Genomic DNA, 10,647 nt, shown 5'->3' on the forward strand with positions numbered 1-10,647 from the left:
TCTTTCGGCGTCCCGCAGATCAGGCGGTTGGCCGAAGCCCCTGGCGTGGGGGTGCGCCTGTTGCAAGCGGCGCCTGCCCTCCCGCCTTCCAAACTGACAAACGTGAAACCCTACCCGCTACCGATAGGAGCAAGAGATGGAATCGCACCAGTGCTGGAGGACTTAAAGGGGCGGGGGATTATAGCTCCCACCCACTCCCCCTTTAACTCCCCGGTATGGGCGGTCAGAAAACCAAACAGCAAGTGGAGGCTGACAGTAGATTACTGGAGGCTGAATGCCAACACAGGCCCATTAACAGCTGCTGTACCGAACTTTGCCGAGCTTATAGCTGCCATTCAAGAGCAATCACACCCAATTATGGCGACTATTGACGTTAAAGACATGTTCTTTATGGTCCCCCTGCAGCCGCAGGACCAAGACCACTTTGCTTTTACCTGGGCGGGGCAACAGTACACCTTTACACGGCTCCCTCAGGGATACAAGCACTCCCCCACCTTAGCCCACCACGCTCTAGCACAGGAGCTGGAAGCAATTCCCATAAGGGCGGGGGTGAAAGTTTACCAATATAGAGATGATGTACTCATAGGGGGAAATCAGGTGGAAGAGGCTGGAAAAGTCCAGAAGGACATCATCACCCATCTAGAGAGCATAGGATTGACAATCCCACCTGAGAAAATACAAACCCCTTCAAGTGAGGTGAAATTTTTAGGAATTTGGTGGAAGGGAGGGATGACATGTATCCCACCAGACACCCTTTCCTCCCTCGACCAAATTAAGATACCAGAATCGAAAAAAGACTTACAGCATGCGTTAGGGCTACTTGTGTTCTGGAGAAAGCATATCCCTGATTTCTCAATTATCGCGAGACCCCTATATGATTTACTATGGAAAAGGGCGCAATGGGAGTGGACCCCGGTCCACGATGAGTCGCTACGGCTGTTGGTGTTCGAGGCAAATGCATACCAAGCCCTGGGGCCTATCCACCCGACAGACCCGGTGCAGATCGAGTGGGGGTTTGCCGCAATCGGGCTGTCGATTCATTTGTGGCAACGGGGGCCGGCAGGGCCCATCCGGCCCATTGGCTTTTATTCTCGGAGTTTCAAGGATGCAGAAAAACGGTACACCACGTGGGAAAAGGGGCTGTTTGTAGTCAACCTGGCTTTACGAGAAGCAGAGCGCACCATTCGCCAGCAACCAATAGTGGTCAGAGGTCCTTTCAAAGTGATTAAACCAGTTTTAACTGGGACACCTCCCCCTGACGGGGTGGCACAAAGAGCTTCGGTGCGGAAATGGTATGCGCAAATAGAACATTATTGTGGTATTTTTTAAGTTTCTGAGGGCGCTGCCAAAAATTTAGTTATCCAAGAGGGAGTGGCCCCAGACCAGGAAGGTGACGTGCCCCCTTCTGCTGTGCAGGTAGCCCCCCCATTTTCAGAACAATTACAGAACGCTTGGTTCACTGATGCCTCTGCTAAACGAGAGGGCAGAACTTGGAAATACCATGCTGTCACCCTACAGATAAGGACTGACCAAAAAATAATTACCGAAGGAGAAGGCAGCGCTCAAGTAGGGGAATTAGTGGCCGTATGGAGTGTCTTTCAACATGAAGCCCAATCTGCCTCTCCAATCTATATCTACACTGACTCCTTTGCTGTCTTTAAGGGGTGTACAGAGTCGCCCCCCTTTTGGGAACAAAATGAGTGGGAGGTTAGCAGAATACCTGTATGGCAAAAGGAAAAGTGGCAAGATATTTTAACCATCGCCAGACAGGGAAACTTTGCGGTAGGATGGGTAGCCTCCCATCAGACGGAGGAAGATCCGTCTGGTCATTGGAACAATAGGGTTGATGAGCTGGCCCGCCTCGCCCCCTTGCAAAGTGATCCAGTAGCGGAGGATTGGGAGCGACTCCTGGAATGGTTGCACCTTAAGAGAGGGCACACTGGAGCCCAAGACCTCTACCGAGAGGCTCAGGCCAGAGGCTGGCCGGTTACCCGAGAAAATTGCAAAACTTGCATTTCGGCCTGTGAGCAATGTCGTATCCGCTTAGACAGGCACCCCCTGGAAGACAGTCCCCTACATTTGAGAGAGGGAAAAGGTTTGTGGGAGGCCTGGCAGGTTGATTACATTGGTCCGTTCCGTAAATCAGAAGGGAAGTGCTATGTATTAGTGGGTGTTGAAATAGTATCTGGCCTAGCACAGGCTAAAGCCTGCGCTAAGGCAACAGGGGAGAATACGGTGAAGGCCCTGAAAGAATGGTTTGGGACCTTCCCTAAACCGCAGTTGATTCAATCTGACAATGGTACACACTTCACAGCCAAGATGGTCCAGGAATGGGCGGCTCGGGAGGGGATTACATGGGTATTCCACACTCCATACTACCCTCAAGCAAATGGGATTGTGGAGAGAACAAACGGCTTGCTGAAGCGCTTCCTGAAACCGCACAAACCGGGGTGGGCTGAGTGGGTAGGAGATGCAGTGACTAGCGTCAATAGCCATTGGGGAACAAACGGATGCCCAAAAATTACGGCGTTTTGCCCACTAGCGCCGACAATCATGCCCACCTCACCTGGCCCTGACCACTCCGTCAACCCATCCTGTTTCCCCGGACAACCCGTCTTAGTTGAACTCCCCACCGTGGGAGCAGTACCACTAACATTAGACACCCCGGTGAATAAATACACGTGGAAGGCAAAAGATGCTTGTGGAAAGATCCACAAAATTCATGCTAAATGGATTGTCCCTTCCTTCTGACCTGAGAAGCGAGTTTGCTTCTATTTTTGTTTTCCAGGAGGAAGCAGCTGACCTGGACACGCACCACCCGACGGAGACTAGACAGACGCCGATTGCTGCTTAATCAGGATGCGCGCGTTATTGGTGGCTGTACTAGTTTGGAAATGTACCTATAACAGTGGCGGAGAGCTAATTCCTTCACCCTCCCCTGACCCGTTTGATCCCTTCAAGGACAATGAATTTGTATTATTAGCCAAAGCTATAAGCCGAGCTTTTAATTTAAGTCATTGCTGGGTTTGTGGGGGACCTCTGGGGCTGTCGAGTTGGCCGTGGACGTCCACACCCCTCACCCCAGCCCGAATTGTGAGTAATTATAGTGAGACCACGAATGACACTTGGGGTGATAGTGGAACATGGCCAGTTCAATTTCCTGCTGTGGGGCAATATTGTTTAAATCGTACTCAAAAGGGAGGGGTCTATGTGGGAGAAAGCAAGTGCCAATGGACACTTACGAACAAGTTGGTAAATGCAGATAGGGGTATCTCCATATGGGCATGGCTTGATAGTGCTGGATGCAGTCGAGGGTTCAAAGGGTACTGGGCAAATAAAAATGAAACGTTAATTTTCCAACAATCTAGGGACCACGCTTACAAGCAAACCTGTGAATGGAAAAGCAGCTTTGGGGCCTGGTATTGCACCGGCCGGATGAATAATAACCCAACCGTCTTTTTTAGCCCTGTGGGCAACGACAAAACAATGTATTTCCAGTTCCCCGGGGATGCAGCGGGACCATTCGCCAACGGGGCCACAGCTAAAAGGGGCCGTTATTGGATTTGTGGACATACTGCCTATAAACGACTGCCAGCGCATTGGTCAGGGGTTTGTTATGTGGGAATTATCTGGCCTTTATTCTTCCTTCTTCCACAAACGGGTGGCTCTCAGTTGGGGATAAGATTGTACAATAATCTGGAAGATGGAAAGATTGCCTGCCGCAAGCGAGCTGTTGAGGTGAACATAGGTGGAACACAAAAATGGGGGGAAAATGAGTGGCCTCCTGAAAGAATAATCCAACATTACGGGCCTGCCACCTGGAACCCCAGTGAACCGATATCAGGGGCAAGGGAACCAATCTATAATTTGAACCGTATAATCCGATTACAAGCGGTTTTAGAAATTGTTACCAATAAAACCGCCAATGCTATAGATCTTTTAACTCAGCAGTCTCAACAAATGCGCACGGCAATCCTTCAACACTGTATGGTTCTAGATTATTTACTGGCTGAAGAAGGAGGGGTATGTGGGAAATTAAATGTCTCTAACTGTTGTTTAGAAATAGACGATGTAGGCGAAGTAGTCCTCCAATTAACCAAAGACATTAGGAAAATAGCCCACGTCCCCGTCCAGACCTGGAATGGTTGGAATGGTAATTTATGGTCCTGGCTGCTGGGGGCGCCCTGGGTGAAACAGTTGCTGTTATATTTGCTATGTGCATTTGCCACTTTCATGTTTTTACCCTGTATAATACCCTGTTTTGTTCAGCTAATACGACATGTGGTATCTAATATGCAGTTCGTACCTACCACCTCACCCGAGGGCATAAAACAAATCCGTGCCGTTCACCGGGTAGAACCCACCACAATAACCATTGTTTAGACCTCAAACAAAAAACACACCAAAACAACAAAAAAATTGCATATTCCTACCCATGTCATACTCACTAGTTGTTCTATACTTCTTATAATGGTGAACTACCTCGCGCAATGGATTTCTCAGGGTTGCTGAACATTGTTAAACTTAGAAAGATTAAGGAAAAAAGAGTGTTTACATTGGACAATGTTCCTGTTTGTTTGCAATTGAACACTCTTGCCATGTCCCATGTTCCCTTTTTCTCTGCTTCTGTCTCCACCTCTGCTCTGTCCTCTCTCTCTCTCTCTCTCTCTCTTTTTCCCTTCCCACCTCTCCTACCACTGTGAAGACTGCAATGTTGAGCCACGGGGTGGTGTCGAGGACTAATCAGAATTGTCTTGACATTGCCGTTCTACCGCCATCTTCTGGGTCCGACATCCAGCCCCCGATGAAACCACCACAGCCCATGCAGAGACCAGGACACGAAAGGCGGGGCCATGGACTGCACGCACGCCTGCGCAGAGACCAGGGCGCGAAAAGCAGAAGCGCAAACTGCATGTATGCAGACCTGCTCTGCGCATGTGCATGGCCCTATAAAAGGACTGCGTGCGCCTTTTGAGGTCCTCTTTTTCTCTTCTCGTCCTTCACCGTGCACCTCCTTGGAAGCTGCTCCTGCGGACACAGAGGCTGGACCGACTGGACCTTTGATCGACGGGACAACGCCGGACTCGGAGTGGCGGTAGCTAGTTCCCCTACGTGGCTCTTTTCTCACCCACCTGAGCACGCTCCTTCTATTTTTCTCGCTTTTCTCTCTCTCTCTTTTTTTTTTTCCTTTTTTTTTTTTCTCCCATCTCCCTACCCAGTCCTCACCCCTTCGTTCGCCAAAATAAAGTCAAAAGGTTGTACGGCATTTGACCTCGTTTGCGTCTTAATCTCGTCCTTGGGATCGTATCGAAACCTCTCTCGACATTGGATCGGGACACCTTGTTTCAAAGGTTTTTCCTTTGTTTATTCCCCTCTTCTCTGCTGCTTTTCAAATCTTCTTTTCTTTTTCCCTCCGACAGCCAGAAAGGTTTATCAAAACTGTTCTTCAGCACTTTGCAGAGGAGCTGCTCCTGGGCAGAGCTGTCTCTCTGCAGGGCTGCCCACTTGCCATCAGCTCCCTCCATCCCAGGAGCCCAGCCCAGCTCAGCAGCAGAGGCCCAGCCCAAGGCACCACTTTCTCTGCCCCTCTGGGCTCCCTCCAGGTGTCCCGGGAGCTCCAAGGGAACCTGCTGTGAAACAGGCTGAAGGCATCACTCATGTTCCCTTCCTCAGCTGCGGGGAGACACTTGCTTATCACAGTGTCATTGCTCCTTTCAGGAAAGGACTTGGGCATGAGAATCCCTCCCCCTTTTTTTTTTTCCCCAGCATTAGGCAGGACACCCAGGAAGGGGACCAGGAAAGATCTAATGTTTTCAAGCTGGGGACTTATCCTCAGTTCAATGAAACAGGCATTTCATGCTGGGTCTTTAGACATGGTGCTAGGAAGACATGCAGCTCTCTTTTCTCCACGCCATCCCTCTGCTCTGAAGAAAAGCTTTTGCACACATGGGGTCTTGGACACTTGGTACCAGGATTCCTTACAGCAAGTCAGATCTTGCCTGGTTCCACAGCTCTGTTGCTTCAGCCCAAATGTGCAGCAGTGCCCTCAGCCAGGGGCACAGGCAGGAGGAGCTGGAGCTGTTCCTGAGCAGACAGAGCTGTGACATGGTGGCAGAGCTCAGGACAGCTGCTCTTCAAGGACAGCATCTTCCAAGCACAGCAAGGGTCCAGATGGAAACTCAGTCTAAACTTGAAAGGCAATTGAAGGGCAGCATAAGGAGTGTTTACTGCTTCAGGAACAGTTACAGGAAAAACGCAGTTACTGTGTGGCCACTGCTGAATTTAGGAAGAGCAGGTGTAGATAGATGTGAGATTCTCGGTGTGCTCTTTGCCTCAGCCTTCCCCAGCAAGGTCTCCCAGGCCTCTGTGACTCTGGAGGAGATCAACCAGCAGTGGACGGGGATCAAGTCACGCATCACTTGAGCAAACTCCATCCTTCCCAGTCTATGGGACAGGAGGGACAGCATTCCAGGGAGCTGAGTGAGCAGGCCCATGTCACAGCAAGGCCACTCTCCAGCATCTTTCAAAGGTCGTGGAGACTGGGGGAACTCCCTGACAATGGGGAAAGTGCAAATGTTGCACGCGCCTTTCAAAATGCCCAAAGGATGTGCAGAGGAGCAAACGGCTGTGCCCCAGGTCATGTTCACTCGAATTCTGTTTCTGGGTGTCTAAAAGAGAAGGATTTACCCAGGGCAGCTTGTCTTTCACTGTCTTTTTTGCTTTCTGTGCTGAAAGGACAGGATTGCTGGACCCAGGGAGAGCAGTGGTTGTCTTTTGACCTGGAAGTCAGTGAACTTTTCAACATCACCCCCCTCACCCTCCCAATATTCTTGTGCCTAAGTTAGGATATTCTGGTCTCCCTGGGTGGATGTGGAGATGGGTAAATAAGCAGACAGATTGTTGGGCTCAGAAGGCCTTTATCTGTGTCTGGTACTGTGCCTGGAGGCACCTAGCTAGTAGGGTCTTGCAGGGGTCTGTCCTGCCACCTGCCCTGTTTAATGTGTTTTTAATGACTCAGTGGACAGGAGAGAGTGCTTTTTCATAACATTTGTAGAAGACACCACACTGAGGAGAGCAGACCACTGGAGGGCAGGGTGGCCATCCCAAAGAACAAAGAGAAGCTGGAGTGATGGGCCAATAGGAACCTCAGGATAGGCAGTAAGTTGTGCCCTTGAGGTCGACTAAGCCCATGCAACGACATTGGGCAGGGACTGCCCAGGTGGGCAGCAGCTCTGTGGGAAAGGCTTTGGTGGTCCTTGGGTTCCATTAGGCAAATGAAGAGCAATCAGGAAAGAAGGCCAACAGCATCCTGGGCTGTATGAGCCGGAGCACAGCCAGTCTGCTGAGCACTTCTCACACCATAGCCAGAATATTTTCCTAGGTTTTGACATCCCACAATGCCAGAGAGACCTGGGCAAACTGGAGCCAGGAAAGTGGAGGGCCACCAAGGTCAGTAGGGTGGGAGAACTTGCTCTGCTGAAGCAGAGGCTTAGAGAGCTGGGCTTGTTCAGACAGGAGTAGAGAAGATCTTGTGGGAAACATGTAGCAGCATCGCACAGTTCCCAGGAAGATGGAGTCAGGCTCATGTCCATGACACAAGGACAAGAGGCAATGGGCTGAAACAAGAGAAGGTCAGGCTAGATAGAGGGAGAAACTTTCCCAGCAGAAGGAGAATCAAGTGCTGGAAGCTGTTTCCCAGGGAGCATGCACTGGTTCTATCTTGGAACGTGACCACAATGTGTTTGGATAAAGGCCTGAGTACTCTGTCTGAGCCTGCTTTGAGCAGGAGGTTGGTCCAGACAGCTCCCGAGGTCCCTTCCAGCCTGAATGATGCTGTCCTTCCTTCCCCTTCATGGTTTCCAATTAGAGAGAGAGCGCTCAGGTCCTCCCTGACCCCAGAAGTCATTCACATCAGGTTGAGGGCTGCTTCACAGGTGTCCCCAAACAGCCCTCACCACATCTTTTGCTTCCCTTTTCAGTTGCCCAACGCCAACTTCTTTTTTACTGTCCTTATACCCTCCAAGAATAACAGCCTACCATGTTAATCCTTTCAGAGCCAGTTGCTCAAGGAATGTCAGCACCCACATACAGAGTCTACAAATGAGCCTGGCATTGAAGCCATCATTGCGGAAAGAGACAAAAGGCATTTGACCAGCTCCTTGAACCCAGGAATCGGTATGCCATGCCTCCTGAGATTCCCAGGAATGCCTGAAATTGAAGTGCAGAGAAGTGTGAGTCCTCTTTAGATGTCCAGGAGACAGGGAGAAGAGAGCACGTTTCAGGTTCTCAAATCCCATGACAGTGCTCAGACCATCCTTCCCTTGGCCTCTGGCATCCCATTTCTTGAGATGCAAACCTAGTGCGTCTTCTGTCGATAATGCATCAATAATCCTTCAGGTGTTTCTGTGATTTCCTTAAAAGTGGCAGTATCTATGAGTGGCCCTGAGCAGCAGTGATTGGCCATGTGTAGGTCTGGGACAGAGGGTCAGGGGATGTCGGTGAGAAAGAAAGGGGGTGGCTGATGGTGTTAGTGCATCCTTAAAACCATGTCTGAAGCCAGCAATGGAAAGCAGTGGATGTCTGTGGGTGGAGGAGGAAGAAGAAGATTGTCCTGGGAAGATGGCAGGAAGGAAGGCCCCTCCTGTGCAAATCAGGGATGATACAGGCATTTCCATCGCATGTGCATGGCTCAGCCTGACAGATGGGGAACGCCCACTGCTTGGGGTGTCTGTGCTCAGTCGTGCCCCATGACCTGACCTGGCTCTCCTCCCCTCCTTCACTCCTCACACTTGGGTGGGTGCCAGGAAACCTCCCTGAGCCTGGAGGATGCACAGCCCTCCTGGGGTGAGGTCCCACCACTGCAGGGGAAGAGGAAGGGTTGGTGAGACACATGGGCATGCAGGGAGGGAGCAGTGCAGGTGCAGCAGTGAGTGCATTGAAGGCAGGAAGAAGACTTGACATGTCGGGGGCTGTCATGCTGAAGTGAAATAGGGTGAGTCTTCATTTGGAGGCAGCAGCAGAAGGAGAATGGGCAGCTGAGTGCTGGGCTGGGGAGCTAAACAGAGGATTCTCGCATGTCTGGGGCTTGGAACTCTTGGGTGATAAAGCAGCACTAGCAAGGCTTTGGAAGAAACGGGATGGGTTGTGGGGAACTCAGAGGCATTGGCAAATGCTCAGAGACCCAGAGCTTGGTGCTGGAAGCAAGGAAGCAGGCACAGGCACAGGACAGTGTAGCTGTGGTGGGGATGGCCAAGGGCCTTGGTGGGGCTTTGACACCCCAAGAGAACTGGGACCCTTGTCCACTCAGCTATGGCTTCTGTCTCTTCCACTGAGACCCATGAGAGGACATGAGGTCCTTACAGCTCCAGCGCCTTGTTGCCTCCTCCTCACCTACCCTCCATAGAGCCTGGCAGGTGTCCTACCACTGACCTGCGCCATATCACAATGCCCCAGGAAGAGACCAGAGCATCACAAGAGGGAAAGGATCTCTGAAATGGGAGTCAGGCCTTGGCCATCCTGCTTGGCGAAGCACATCAAGGGCTTTCACGGTGATCTCCACATTGAAATTTCCTCCTGTCCCAAGTGCCTCCGACTCCCTGCTTCACCATCCCCCAGGGACAGGAACCTTGTCTGCTCATTCCCTGCATGGTCTCTTCAGCGATGGCCTTCAGCAGGGCCTGCTAACACCCTCCCAAACCTTCAGCTGTGCTTCTTTTACTTCTCTGGAGGCTCGGTCAGTCTTTCAGGAGCTGCAGTTCAGGAACTCGGCACCAGAGGGCTCATTGCCACACAAAGCACCACAAGGAGCCAATTCTGGACAGAATTTTCCTTTAGGCTTCAGTTCTTACGTGGCTTATTAGAGAGATTTCAGGAGTGTGGTCAAAGTGAAAAGATGTCAAAGCAAAGAGGCAAAGTGAATCAAATGCTTGATTTTGAATAGTCAATTCTGCATGGCCCTCTAAGCCTCTATCAGCTCATTTTGCTTTTGCTACCCATCCCTGCAACTCTCAAGCCTATGGAAGCTTTGGCTTTGACATCCTCCTTACGTACAAGGGTAAGGCTTCTAAATAGCAAATCTACGAAACCAGATGGTTTTTGTGAACTCACATGCATTGGGACATCTCCAGAAAATCACAGCTTTGTTATTCAAGAAACAGAATCTGCCACCCACCTGCCTCAGCCCCCACTCACACTGACCCTAGGCAGAGTCCCGAGCAAGGCATGAAGGACCTCCTGTACCAGGTCCTGGGGGTCAGGGCTTGGCCACTCTGATCATAAACAAACACCAAGGGCTTACATGGCCTCAGAGCCACCAGCACATGGCCTTTGCATCTGCAACCAGTGTCTCCCAGTTTTTGCTTGATGAGCCCCCAGGGACCAACATATTGACTGGTCATTGCCTTCATGGCCTTGTCAGTGTTGGCCCTCAGTGGGGCCCCCAGCGCCCTCAGAAACTTGGTGTTTGCTTCTGCCTTCCACTTCTTTAGAGGCTTGTTCATTCTTTCAGTCTTTGCCGTTCAGGAACATGGCACCAGAGAGCTCATTGACATTGAACACCCTATCAAGGCATGTCTCTGTGCATCATTTTCCTGGTTCTTCAAGTCTTCTGTGGCTAATTTGAGAAATTTCCGGAATGTAGCCAAGGAG

Source organism: Platalea leucorodia (genome assembly GCF_965183815.1).
Source record: "Platalea leucorodia genome assembly, contig: HAP1_HAP1_SCAFFOLD_59, whole genome shotgun sequence".
Classification (NCBI taxonomy): domain Eukaryota; kingdom Metazoa; phylum Chordata; class Aves; order Pelecaniformes; family Threskiornithidae; genus Platalea; species Platalea leucorodia.